The sequence below is a fragment of the Balaenoptera borealis genome (assembly GCF_965194805.1).
Source record: "Balaenoptera borealis genome assembly, chromosome: 5".
Lineage (NCBI taxonomy): Eukaryota > Metazoa > Chordata > Mammalia > Artiodactyla > Balaenopteridae > Balaenoptera > Balaenoptera borealis.
This window is the reverse complement of record NC_138862.1, coordinates 61,058,042-61,072,989: the sequence shown is the minus strand read 5'-3', so window position 1 is coordinate 61,072,989 and position 14,948 is coordinate 61,058,042. Positions and strand designations below refer to the sequence as shown.

General features: G+C 37.1%; 1 protein-coding gene across 8 annotated transcripts in view; it reads left to right on the top strand.

Annotated features, from left to right (window-relative positions):
• Nucleotides 1–14,948, top strand: part of ZBTB20 (zinc finger and BTB domain containing 20) — a 799,945-nt gene that overhangs the window by 560,561 nt on the left and 224,436 nt on the right. Inside the window, exon 12 of one of the 8 annotated variants that reach the window (XM_082394692.1) lies at nucleotides 12,147–14,908. The exons of the other annotated variants lie outside the window; for them this stretch is intronic. The gene's annotated coding sequence lies outside the window, so the exon portion shown is untranslated. The remainder of the gene's footprint in view (nucleotides 1–12,146; nucleotides 14,909–14,948) is intronic. 8 annotated transcript variants of the gene reach the window in all.

Genomic DNA, 14,948 nt, shown 5'->3' with positions numbered 1-14,948 from the left:
AATATAAGTAGGATTAACTGAAACTGAGTAAAGGGATAAAATAAGACTCTACAAACCAAAACTAAGACTATGATTTCCATACTCATGTGCCAAAAGTGAGGCTGGAGAGTTGTAAGTTACTATCTCTTTAAAAATTATAAGAGGGTATATGTAAAAATTTCTATGTAGCTGTAAAGAAATGATATGATACTGTCTTGCTTGCTATTTGAAATTTGAGTATCTGGAATATTTTGAACCCAGTGAGAGAATAATGACCCCCTCCCCCAAAGATGTCCACGTCCTAATCCTCAGGACCTGTGAATACATTGCCTTACATAGCAAAAGGGACTTTGCAGATGTGAGTAAATTAGGATCTTAAGATGGGAAGATTACTCTGGATTATCTGGGTAGGCCTAAGGTAATCTCAAGGGTTTTTGTAAAGGAAAGAAGGAGGCAGGAGGGTCAGAGTCAGAGAAGGAGATATGACAAAGGAAGCAGAATCAAAGAGAGAGAGAGAGATTTGAAGATGCTAGGCTGCTGGCTTTGAAGATAGAGGAAGGTACTGTGAGCCAAGGAGTACAGGCTGCCTCTAGCAGCTGGAAAAGACAAGGGGAGGAATTCTCTCCTAGAATCTCCAGAAAGATGCAGCCCACTGACACCTTGATTAAGGATTTCTGACCTCCAGAACTCTTAACAGATTTCTATTGTTTAAGTCATTAAGTACTGCTCCATGGATTCAATACCCATTCAAAAGTTGTCCAGTTAAAAGTGCACCTGGGTATGAGAAAAATAAGCCTCTATAAATTTAATTTTCTAAGGCGCATTCTCCAGGCTCTCTGTCATTTGGAGGTACCTGCTATGGTAAGAATTAAGAAAGCCTATGTATTATGAATTAAAATCACGGGCAAATTCAACCCCATCCCCCAGCGCCACTTACCAGCAATGCATTCCACATGAATGGAAGTGTTTACAGGAAGGGAGGATTGGAGAGTGAGAATAATTTTTCTAACAACAGTAGCAGTTAACATCTGAACCACAGGTTGAACCATTTCACTTTGCCAATGTTCAATCATTTTGACTTTCAGAAATGGCAATTTCATATGGTTCAACATACCCAGTTTTTTTGTTTGTTTTGTTTTGCTACTATGTTATTTTTTTTTTACCCAGTGTTATTTCATTTGAACCTTCTAGGACTTGCATTAAAAATTTTTCCCCAAATTTTGTCATTAATAAATGTCAGAGTTACGTAGAATTTAGGCAAATAAAATGCTGTATATAACATATTCAGGTAAAAATGAGATTGAATCCCAACTGGCCAATGATATTTTAGCAGAGTTGAGGATACAGGCATGTATGTCATTCCAAAAAGTAACAGTCTAAAACTCATAAGAAAGCTTTAGAGTAAAGTGAGTTTTACCCTAATAGACAAAGACAATGATTAGGGGAAAAAAAAAAAAACAAACCTCAAATAGACAGTGGTTGAAACTTGCTACCTAGCATCTTTGTATTCAAAAGAACATATACCATCACAGAGGAAGCTGGGATAGCATAGTGCTTTAGAATGGTACTGCTTGAAAGGATTCCTTGCCTCCTCCAATTTAGGGCTTCCATTGAAATTCTGGTGAAAGCTATGGACCCTCTCCCCAAAAGAGGATATAATACCTTTTCAGAGGATTCACAGAACCCCTAAAGCCTAATGGTGGACCTCAGATTAATTATCCCTGGTTTACAATTTTGTTCTAAGAAAAACACTGTGGGACTAATTCATCCCACATAATTTGAGACCGGAATTATGAAATCCCTATTTGTCACATGATTTTGAAACAGTCATCAATGTACATTGAGGTCCAGTCTTTTAATTAGTAAAATTAGTAATTTTGATGCTAATGGATAGGAAAGTGTATTTTTGTTTTTTAAGCATTTGAGGTGCATTTAAAGAACCATTGAGATGAAAAGCACTGGTATTGCCCTTGTTTACTGTTCATTCTGTTATTGTTCAGTCATTCTTTTATTCACGCATTCAGCAAATATTTATTGAGCCCCCTACTGTTCTAGGCACTGGGAATATAATAGTGAGCAGGACTCACAAGGTCTTCTTCCTCATGAGACATTCTAGTTAGGGGAGATAGTTAATAAATATGTAGACACACTAGCACACACTGATAAGTGAAATGAAGACAATAAGAGTATAACCTAATAGAGATAGGGTGTACAAAGATGGCCTCTGGCTGAGACTTGAATGATCTTAGAAACCAGCCATGTGACGGTCTAGAGGAAATTGGAGCAGCAACAGCAAAGACTCTGAGACTAAAATGAGTTAGGCATGTGAATTACGAAATAAGGTCAGGGAATAAGGAGAAGTATATTGGAGATGTGATCAGAAGAGGAGTCAGAAACCAGATTATGCAGGCTTCAGGGTGGGAAGTTTGAATTTTATTCTAGTTGTGGTGAGCATCTATTGGAGATTTATGTAGTAGGATCTGATTTCACATTTGAGATAATCGTTGTAGTTGCTGTAGAGAGATAATGAAGTGTAGAGGAGCAAGAAGAGAAGTAATCCCAACTAATAGTTAAGAAAATGTCCGGAACTGAAGATAATAAGGAGATTACACTCATGACAGTGTAATATATTGCTTCATGGAGATTTTGAGATGTCTTATGTTGAGCAGCCAAGAGAGCAGAAACTGATTGATGATGTGTAGCAGCATCTCCTGTCTTTGGTCTATTAAAGGATTATTTTGGCCTAAAAATGTTCTTCCTTAGAGGAAGAGGAAAAGGAAATGTGAACACAGTCCAACAATGTTTGCAAATGAAGCAGAGTTATTTGGTGGGGAGAGGATTGTTAAAGATATTGAGAAAGTCACCAGTAACCGGGCACCTCAGTAGGTAAGGGGGTGACTGAGAGTTTGGGCTCATTTTACTAAGGTTTATCACAAGTCCGCCTCTTCTCCTAAAGCCTGCCTAAGATCACATGTCATCTAAACTCTTCTTCTGCCCCTTTTAAATATGAGTTTAAATGTCCTGATTCTTCACCACCATCTACCCTTCAAGGTAGTCTACAGAGAAGCTTACTGCAGTGACTGGGGGCAAATGTAACTTGAATGAACATCAGAAAAGAAAAAAATTATGTTATGTTTATAGGTGTTTCCCAATAGAATTAAAAGATGGAGTCCAGGGATAGATATTAGTATAATGTATTGGGACTTTAGTGAGTCACCAACATTTCTTGAAATAAGTTTAGTTCTATTATACTTTGTCAACCAATTGAAATCCTTTAATAAATGGTAAATCATAATAAATACACCCAGGAATAATAAACAATAAATAATAATAAATAATAAATACACCCAGGAATAATGGCCTGTGTAATTTATTGTTAGCTTCTGGACAACTTCTTTTCACTAATAAACTAGAAAATTATATGAATCATTTCCCAATGATATTCATAAATAGTGTTAATTGGTAAAATAAGTAATTATATATGAAAGTATATCTAGAAAATCATTCAGAAGGCAAGGATCAGGAGCCTCTTCCACCAGGACATTCCTATGAAACCAGAGGTTACAGCTTCAGGGTAAGTGTGAAGAGATGAGAAAACTGTGCTAGAATTAAGGGTAACTAACTGAAAGTGATATTGAATTTCATAATCAGAGTTTCTAGAATGGCCTTGCAAATTATATTTCCAGGGAAACATGAGCATAATAGTGTAGTATTATGGAATAATCTTATTGCATGTACCAAAAACAACTAGGTACTAAATATGAAAGACATATTGCACATACTAAATGTGCTGAGTTTATTTAAATGAAGGCTTAACAAATGGTTGTTGTTATTGTTTTGTTGTTTTAATTAAAGTTGAAAATCTTATAATAGAATTTCCTGCCCTTCTGCCACCCCAGGTCTTTCTGCTGTTTTAAAACCTTCCCTCCCTTCAGTTCCCAAACTGCCCTTTCTCTGGGGAACAGAATATAATTTATCCTATCTAAATTTCAAGAATGACTATTCCCACTCGAGAGCATATCAAAGCTGCGAAGAGAATACAGAACTTTTAACAACCAGAGCTATTCATACCAGCTCATCTGCTACCTCCTAATAAAACTGGTTGTTAATCTTTCCTGATTTGTCTACATCTTTCTGGTAATAAAAGTGTCTAAACCATAATGCATTCTTCCAGAGAAGATAATCAGGTAACTTAATACCTCTCTGCTCAGCGACACAATATCCCTTTGTATCCAGTCCTGAATTGGATTGACATTTTTAGCTGACACTTTACATCAAAGGTCACTTTGCTCAGTTCACTATCTGATCTTTTTTATTGTCTTCTAGCATATTCCTAATTCTCAAAAAGATTTCTTCATCCCTGGCAGTATACTGAGAGCTTCCAGTTTCATTATCTCATTGGTATATTTTGTTAATTATTAAGATCTCTCTAATTGTAAGTCTCTCTTCCCAGGAACGTGTCTGAGTCCCATCATTAGAAATACTAATAATCAGAATATTTTGAACACCAAAAGTATAGTTAAGTTGGGCATAACCCTGAACTGCCAAAGGAACAAAGTCTCAAGTAGAAAGAGCTCTCCTAACTGTAATGATTTCATAAGGGCCCATTCATTACTTAGTAAATTTTCTTAAAATGGAATGAGTCAATGTGAGTAAAAGATTTAGTTTCCTTCATTTATTTATGTTGAGCCATTCAACTCATACAGGTTGGAAAACAGTTTTCAAGGCAAGACCAACTAGTGTTTTGTGACTTAACATAGATGTGACATTCTGAAAGGTATCTTTTATTTTCCCTCCAGTTTTGGCTATCTCTACCCCCTTAAAAAAAGAAAAGCATAAAAATATTATGATCTAATAAAATAACAGAACTACCAAAACCTATTTACTGAGAAATAAACTATACTAAAATGTTTGGTACTCTCGAGGTTATTGACAAAAAAGATTGGACAGAAATTTAAAAATTAACGGTACATTAGGAAATAATATCAAAGAAATATGAAAAACATGGTGACTTTCTAGATTCTGAAAGCCCTGAAAATAAAGTACTGCTACTAGAACTAAGGGAGATAGAATCAAAAGAGAGATCACAAGAGGATATCCAGCTTTGAAAAGGAAGTCTGAGAGCTGAGGAAGAGATATATTTTGAATAAAACTTTCAAATAATAGAGCATTTACCAAGGTATGAATAGTCTATAGAGTGCAAGTTAGCCTATCTCCCAAGGAGATTTGATAGTAAACGTAGATGAGATTGGGAGTGTAGGAAGGATTTAAAGGAAAAGGTCAATATAGGTTAAATGAGGAAATAGAGCTGTTGGGAGATATTTTGAAAATCATGAGTTCATACTATGTAACTGTTCATCTTTATCCTACTTTGTAGAAACAATGTGTGAGCAAATCCAGAAATGGAGGGAAGCCCACAGGAAGGAAACAAAGAATTAACTTTTCACTGGCACATTTATTCTGTTTTTTTTTTTTTTTTTAACTGTGTTTATATTGGATAGTGGGATGTTGTTACCTTTCATTGCTAGAGAGGATAAAAAAGGAAAAGAAAAAAGAGTGGAAGGCAACAATACCTATGTTATCTCCCAATGCATTTTTGAATGACTCTGATCCAACTTTCAGTTTCAAGCTGTTTAAATCTATCTCACTGATGGGCCCAAATCTAGTGCTCACATGTTTGGGACAATTAAAGTCAGCAGGGTCTGTGGCTCCCTAACCCAGGCTTTATTGTATAAGGAGTAAACAGCCACTTGTAATTTAGTGAGTAAGTGCAGGTCTTTCATGATGCACATACCAGCTCCACTGTAAACCGATCAATTTCTGTGCTTGGCAGTGGCATTCATAAGGCCCCTACGGAGCATTATCCCATGCCTGAGGGTCATTACTCTTCCACAGAAGCACTGACAGTTGTGATGAATGGTGGGACCTGGGAAGAGGGGTGTTTGGATGTTTAAACAGATTACATTTTCCTTTTAGAGCAGTAGACATTAGATCACATCTTAGACTGTCTACCCATGTGGACAGTGAGGATGAAATCAGTGCAACTCATATGTGGCTAGTGAGATTCAGGTGTACCAGTAATTATTTCTATTGAGGGGAATGTACTTGACTTTGCATCCTGTCACAATATTGTACGTGCTACCATGCAATAGGTGATAGTCATATACAGCTTCTGAGATGCTGGGCCGTCAACAGGCATGAGAGCCCGTCCATCACTATTATCTACAATAAGACTCATTACCTGCCAGCCAATAAACATCCCATTTACACCATCTGCAATGAATTAAAAAGTGATGAAAAGAATCAGGATCTGTTTGAGTTGCAACATGATTGTCAAGTTTATTTTCATCTCTGGAAGCCCTTCAGTTCTTTGATAAACTTTAGGGAAAAAAAAATATGACGAAGAAGCTCAGGAATAGTCTGGCAGTGACAATTGTCAGGTTTTTAATCAGGAATTTACAAATACAATAGGCCTCTTAAAATCTAAGAAAAGTCCAGGCCTTTGTCAATTACCCTTTTCAGCTCTTCCCTCTCTCTCTGGTTTTCAGGTGTGCGGGAACTGGGAATGCATGTTTAATACTCCTCAATTGATACCAACTACAGTGAGAAATATTTCATAAAAATGTATATTTCAACATAAACTCTGAGGCAAAGCTAGCACTGTATCCAGAAAGGAAGTAATGATTAGTCTAATTTACACATGTAGTGATTTCCTTGGCTAGTGCAAGTTCCATGTTCTATGGTAAGGTTCTCTGTAACTGTTTCTGCTTGAAGAAGTTACTGGGGTATTAAAAAGATACAGAGGTCTACTGGCACTTGAGGCTATTTAATTTGTATATAAGCAAACTAGCTGTCTGTCCAGATTACACATGGGGGCTGTCCAGTGGTAGAAACTGCAGAGCAGAAGAGTAAATAGGAATATCAGACAAACCACATGAGACATAGCAGAAGGATTTGACATTTATTCATACACAACACCTTATATTAGCAGAATCTCTTGGTTTTGCATTTTCCTTTTTCTTCATCAGATATTCCAACAACAAGGAAATAACTTTCAATCTTACCTTGAAGATGGGGGTTCTCAGTGTTGCCCAAGGTACTGCTCTGAGCAAAGAGACCAATTCTGAAATGAGGATATTGAAGATAAGCACTTCTGAAAATAGCCCTGGCCATGCAATAGGATTTTACTCCCAGAAATCCATCTCTTCCTCCCACAAATTGCCCTTGTGGTAGTAATATAGGAAGGAGATTATATATCACCTCATCTCCTTACAGAAAAAAGGACAAGTGCTATGGGAAAGCTTTGTGTCTTTTAATCATTCTAGGCATCCCCTGCCTTCAATATTTCACTAAAGAGGTCCTCAGTTGCCTTTAGAAAGACACTCTAGGGAGAGAGAAAGAAACAGTGATGAAAATGATGACCTCATCTGGAAAGGCTTTCTAACCTAAAGGGATAAACTAGCTGTGACCCCCATCCTCAAATCTGTAAAGCAGACAAGGATAGAAAGGTAGCATGAAGTATGACTAACTCTTCAAAATTTTGCTTGGTAACTGTTCCACCTGACACTATAATTTAGCAGGAGACATCTTTTTTTTTTTTTTTTTAATCACAAGCTCATCTTTATGTTTTTAGGGGAAAAAACGTAAATCTCTGTGTAGAAGATTTTGAGGGCTACTGACCTTAACTGTGCTGGAAATAAGGAAAAGAAATGTCACACTGTGGGAATAAGGAAGCTATTTTGCAAAACCTAGCAAGGGAGTGAATGAGTTTCATTCTCCTTTCCCCTTCTCATCTACCCAATTCTGAACTCATACACTGTATTAATTCCATTAGGACAAAGTTAATTGCTGATGGGGTCACATACAAGTATAGACTTTGCTTCTCTAGAAATAAAATCTGATTATATTTGAGGCATTCAGTCCTGAACAGCACATTTTTAAACTACAAGTAGTTTGTACCAGATAAGAATGTACCAGATAAGTTATACTGTGAATTTATGGTGTTCATTTTAACTAATAAATTTTACCAGTCTAATACTAAGGTTGAGTTAGGAAAGTTATAATTAATCTCTAATAGCATCAGAAAAGAGAAGCCCAGTATGCTTTTTAATAAATGTACACATAATCAAATGCAAAATCCTGATTTCTTTCACTGATTTGCCAAGGATCAAAGAAATACTTTAGGAAGGATGGTAAGAAGAGGCTGTTTGGGAAAATGGAAGTTAAATTATACTTCAATTTATTTTATTTTTCCTAAAAAATAACTTAATATACATGCCAGAAATTGGTAAAAATTGAGCTACTATGCTCATGAAGTGTTAATACTTTATGTGCCACATCCTAGATCTATGTAGAAAACAAAATGTCTTTTTTTAAGGTCTTTTTTAAGGTCTTTTTACTGGATTGCTTCTCAAGTCTAAATGCCCAATTAAACATGAGGCATTACTCTCGGTTCCTTTCTTGGCAAGACACCATATAACTGTCCCATGAAATAAACCTAGATTTAGAGAGAAGAGGGTAAATTTTTGAAGGTACATTGAAGACACTTCTTGGAGTGACCCAACGTCAGTAGTCCAGCTTGGACTTATTTTTTGTGCTTATATAAAATGGTGTTGTTGAAAAAAATAATTCTGAGGTCAGAAATGTAACAGAGTAATAGGCACAATCTTCACATGCATCAAATGTATAAGCTTCCACCTTGGTCATGAATGAGCAAATAGAGAGAGACCATATTGGAATACCTGACCTTTGTATCTAGCTTCATCCTACTCTACCGAACACAAGAAGACTGTGTGTGTGTGTGTGTGTGTGTGTTTAAAACAACAACAAACATGGATCAAATTGCCGGGTATAACAGCCAGTGGCCACATCTGCAGCAAAGACTTTTTTGTGGGAACTCCAAAAGCTCATAACCATGGAGTGAACCATAATTATATTGTTTAGAAACCCATGTCAGAGAAAAAGCTCTTTTGACTTTATTTCCCTTATTTATGTTGGGCTACTTGGAAACAGGCCATAGGAACATTTACTGAATCTCTGTAACTTTTCTGTTATTTCGATGGTTGTAAAGTAGAACGGAGTAGTGAATGACTTAGGAAAGTAAAAAACCAGGAGGATTCAAGTAAAAAGTTCAAAAAGGTGCCACTGTCCTTGACTCCATCATCTTTTTAGATTAGATTTCATAACTCTTGAGGTCTTTTCCCTTGATGTCTGTTGCCAGAGAACTTTAGCTAGAGACAAAATAATAAGGAAATAGAGTTAAGCTGTAATAGTAAATAGATACATAGATATCTGGAATCTCCATGTTTTTAGCTGCAGATATTTCCATTTATTTATGGAATTAAAAGTGGTCTAAAACAATAAAAGTTCTGTGAGGTTTATTTCTTTAAAGACCGTATTGAGAAGTTTACAGAAACATCTGGGACACAATCAGGGTATGTCTAGTCACAGCCTCACATCTACTTACATCCTTTCTGGTCTCACTAGTAATGTACCTTATAGGCTAGGAGAAGATTTAACATCGAGTACCATATAATGAGTGGCACCTTTGCTTAGAATAATTTGTAAGAGTAGAATCTGAAATATTTCCTACAGTTTCCATAGAAGAGCACTTTTTTTCTGAATATCCCACTTTTGATCTAACACTCTTTTCTTTACTTAGTTGCATATATACCCCTTCCTTCATTTCCATCTGTCAAATGTTGTCTGTCCTTAAGGCCCATCTCAAAGTCCACTACTTTTATGCAGCCCTTCATGCCTACTTCTCTTCATCTTTCTCTGTAGCAAAGGTCATTGATTCCTCCTAGGGACTCCTCTCCCCACAATTTTTGGTGGTGCTTCTATGAAACTTAGTACTTAATTTGTGTCATCATCTGGTATTAGTCTAATTCATCTGCTAGATGTTAATTCTTTAAGTGAAAGAAGTTTACTTGATATAATGTCTTGGACATAGTAGATTCTCAATAAATATTACAGCTCAAATCGAATCTCTTTCATTGTAAACAGGAAATTTTTTTGAGTTTTCCATACTACTTAAAGGACAGACTTATAAATAAAAGCATCTCTATATTCAAAATTAGAAAGAGAATGAAAGTAATTTTTAATCCTTGTGAGTCTATAAGCTCCCTTTGTTTCATATGCTCAGGCATCTTTTATTCCAGATCCCCTTTAGAAAAATTTATCTTAAGCTCTGTATATTCAAAAGACAACTCATAAATTATGATTTTTAAAATGGAGAACAAATACACAAACAGGAAGAAAATAAAGAGATCTAGAATGGGACCAGGGGACTTCCCTGGTGGCACAGTGGTTAGGAGTCCGCCTGCCAATGCAGGGGACATGGGTTCGAGCCCTGGGCCGGGAGGATCCCACGTGCCGCGGAGCAACTAAGCCCGTGCGCCACACTACTGAGCCTGCGCTCTAGAGCCCCAGGGCCACAACTACTGAAGCCCACATGCCACAACTACTGAAGCCTGCGCACCTAGAGCCCCTGCCCTGCAACAAGAGAAGCCACTGCAACGAGAAGCCTGCGCACCGCAACAGAGTAGCCCCTGCTCGCCGCAACTAGCGAAAGCCAGTGCACAGCAACGAAAAACCCAGCACAGCCAAAAAAGAAGGAGACCAGAAAATAAGAAATTATAATTTCTTCCTAAAGGGTGAATGTAAGTCCTTAAGGACAAGTAAAAAAAAGAAAAATTACAAAGCTAAAACAACACACTTATTGTCTTCAAGGCCTCTTCCATAAGTGAAAAGGAAACAGAGTTGAAGAATGGCAGTCTTGTCCAGCGTCATGTTTACACAAAGCTATAGACAAATCCATTTGCAGTTTGGACTTCAGTTTATTCACAGTGAATGTGAGTCAGTTTGATAAATCTATGTGCTTTATGCAAGTCATCAAACAAACTGTGGAATAAGTGATGTAAATACAACCAGCTACTGAACTAAAACGTACTCAGGAAATATTTTAATTGCATAAGAAAAGTAGGATCAGATGTGATAAGTGAGAAAAATAATTAAAGAAGATATAGTTATATAGAAGTAGAAAGGATATTTTATAGAAAGAAAATTGAGGATGCACAGTGAGGAAAGCAAAATAGAAGAAGGATATTTGGAATCAATCGCCCAAGCAAGAAAAATGTCAAGTACAAAGTACACTTCTTAACTGATAGGTTAACCAAAAGTCTAATATGAGCATCAGTTTTTTTAAAAAGTCAACTTGTAACCCGTTATGAAATCAATCCTGCCACAGCTTTCCAAGAAAGAATATTCTTAGTGTAATGAGTTAGAGAAATTAAAAAAGAGAAAGGCTCAAAGGAAGACAGTAGTAAGTTGTTTATGTCCTAAATTGGGCATCATTAGCACTTTTATAGTTTAGTGGAAATTGCTGTGTGAAAGCCAAATTTCTATTTACAAAAAGAAAATGATGGTGTAATAGAGAATGGATTGTACTGCATAGACTTAAGACATGAGGAGCCATTGTGGTACCAGTAACGGTACCATGGCGAAAAAATCAGCAGTGAGGATATACATTGAACACTTAACAGAATTTTGCCATTAATTTAAATATATTTTAGAAAAGGAAGTAGAAATATGACTGATAGAAGAATTGTTGTATATAATTGTCCCACTCTACTAGATCATGTACTACAAAGTTAACACTTAAAGAAAATATTCAATACACTCATACACAAGGTGGACTGCTTAAGAAAAGGCCTTATTTTTAAGTTATAAGGACTGGTGAGCAAGACTATCTAAAATGAACACATAAAATGCTCTTTGGTTGGATAGACATTTAGTAAAATGTCATAAAAGGATTTTGTTTCTTTGAATAAGAGGAACATCTGCCATTATATAGAATAGCTATAGAATTGTCATCCTTCGTATTTTCTCAGTAGCCAGAGGTCAGAAATAAATATAGTAATACCTTGGTATATTAAGAGGCTTTCATATGTTTGTTTATTTCTTTGGGTACTTTTTTCTTTAACCACTGTGAAGAAGTTATTTTCTTATCCATGACTAGTTTTCTTCAAGGTAGGTTTTCAGGTCCTAATAAATATAAAGAAATGAGATTCCTACATCCATTTCTTGTGCTCTTTTTGCTTTTTATTAATGTTTAAGAAATAATCCAGCTGTGTTTTTAAAATGATTTTCTTTTGGTATACGTATAGGTGAACTCGATTCTGAGAATAACTGAGAGCCTGGGGCTCTGCAGCTCCTTAGATATCAGTTGCATGAGAGAAGGGAGATGATCTAAGAGATCATTACTGCAGGTCAACTCCCCACAGTTTTCCATCATACCTGAATTGACGATGAACAGAGGCTACAGCCATTGGATTCCAGCACAGTGCTTTGTGCAAAATAAGTATTAATTTTCCTTTTTCCTCTCAACCCCAAACAAGCAGGAATTCACAATATAATTGATAGTAGTTCCAGTACCATGGCCATAAGGCCAAAACCTGAGTGAGGCATAGAATATGCATATAGACATGTATCTTTCCAGGGAACTACATGGTTTTTGATCAGGACTGATCTGAGTGGAAATTTAAACCTGCTGTAACCAAAAGCCATCTTATTCAACTGGCTTCATTTAAATGCGTAAATGCTATTTGAGAAAAAAGAAGATATCCAAGTACACTAATAAAAATTACTTGATTATAAATTGTGTCGAGATGGCACATCTATCACTGATGAAAGCAGTGCTATGTCGGTGCCCTAAGAATTACAAACAATAGAAAATTAACATAAAAAAATGAAAATGTACCCTTTAAATAATGCTGCAAACAGGTTTAAACCATCTTCCATTTAGTGATGGAACTTTTATGTCTCCTTATTTTAAGCTTTACACATAGCTGTATTGTAAACCTTACACATATATAGACCCTTCATAAACACTTGTTTAATTAAAAAATTAAGTAACTGAATGAAAGTTGTAAGCTCTTATGTAACATTAGGGAAAAGGGGTCTTCTAAATCTGCAGGTCTATAGTTTGCACACACACACACACACACACACACACACACACACACACACACTCTCACCCTCCTAATCACTTGTACATCCCATCACTACCCAAAGCATCTTCCACTCCAGGAGTCCGCTTTCTTTTCCAATTACTATCCATGAGACCCTTTCCTCAGGCTCTGGCACTAGGATCATTTTAAAATTCTCTTCTTTTGCCCTTTACTTCCCATTTAATCAATCACTAAATTCTACCAGTTCTCCCCCAACCACATCTCTTGAGTTGGCCTCTTTATTCTCTTTATCTTCAGGACCTCCCAGTGGGCCTGGAGAAGATGGCCCTCATCTCCTTTCTGAACCGCTAGAAATAGGCCACCCTTCCTTCAGGCTGTTTTCAGAAAACAATCCTTTAAGCATCTAAAATAATTGCCCTCACCCATCATTTTCTTCATCCCATTTCTTGGTTTAGGATTCTACTCTTCTTCTTTTCTACCTCTAGATTAAAATCCAAATTCCTCATCTGGTTGTAAGCTCCTCTAGTACCAGTTATTCTCCTTGGCCTCTCTTTCTTCCCCAGCTCCAAGGTCCCCATTAACCTCTGTTTCCCCCAAAGCAGAATGAACAGGGATTTGGTTGGCATCTTGGCAGTCTTTATGACCAGATGAGTCAGTTCCTCATGCAGTTCCTTGCACCCACAGTGACCCTCCTGCTCTGACTGCCCTGCTTTCTCTACATCAAGCATCATAGGCTGACCCTTGCCCACCCCCATGCCCTTGTCCATGCTCTCTCTCCACTCTGTGATGCTCTTCTTGCTCACTTTAGAATATGTAGATCCATCACTCCCTTCCAAATTCTTTTCTGTCCTACTACCCTAGTCTTTATATATCCTGTCTGTACTCACTTGTATGTTGATCTAGAAGTGTTAAGTAGTTTTGCCTGAACAGGTTTTGTTGTTCTCAGATTCCCAGCAAGACTACAGACATCTTAAGGGAATAGAGAGCATTGCCTTAAGTATGGTGCAGAATTCTCCACATAGAACTTCTTCAGTAGACAGTTTCTGACTTCTAATGAAGTGTGTGACCACTAGATCTCAATAAGACATTTGGATTCTCCAGACACGATTAAAAATAGCCGTATGTTGCAAAAGGACTCACTGCATGTCTGTAACCCACTGGTCCAGACCGGGAACTTGAAAATGTTTGAGGAGCAGGACTCTTACAGAGGGTGTTTAGTTGGGAGGCCTTGAATATGGTCTACCATGTGAGGAACATCAGAGGACCTATGTTTCCCAGCCAAGCAATAGTTCTCAGAGGCAGTGGGCCAGGTTCACCATTCGGTAGAGGAAGTTTGCCAAATGTTGTTATAATATTCAAATGGGTCTGTCCTTAAATGAGCACATCTGATGAGCATCCCCACCCAGGCTGCTCTCTGAAGATGTAAGTGGGCAGGAAAGCACAAGTGTGATTCAGTCAGCTGCCAGAGACTGACTGGCTCCGGAAACATCCACACCCACCACTTTACACTGTGCAAAATTTTACTCTAGTTGTGCCAGCCCAGTGCTTGAGAATTATCAATGAATCAGTAAGCAAGAGAGGCCATCAAGATTTTTCCTGTACTTATGGATCTCAAAAACTCTTCATTAGAAAACTTGAACTGACTCTCCGAAGGTCTCATGGGGACAGCTATTATGTAAGAAAATCTCCTTCTGACTCTATTTTAGCCCACCTAATAAAATCTGATGGCAGCACATGGATTGCTTCAGGGAACATAGTTTCAGGGTTAAAAAAGACATAGAATTAAATTTTATCTTTTGCTCCCAAAGAAGGGCTGTCTCTCTGAGAGTATATGGAAAGGCCTGTTTTGGCCATGAATTAAAGAAACGTTTTATGAAGATGGTTCAGATCAAAGATTTGAAGAGACCATTACTTTAGCTAGAGGCTTGGATTGTGTATACTCTTTTGTGTGTGTGTGTGTGTGTGTGTGTGTGTGTGTGTATACTCTTAAGTAATGGT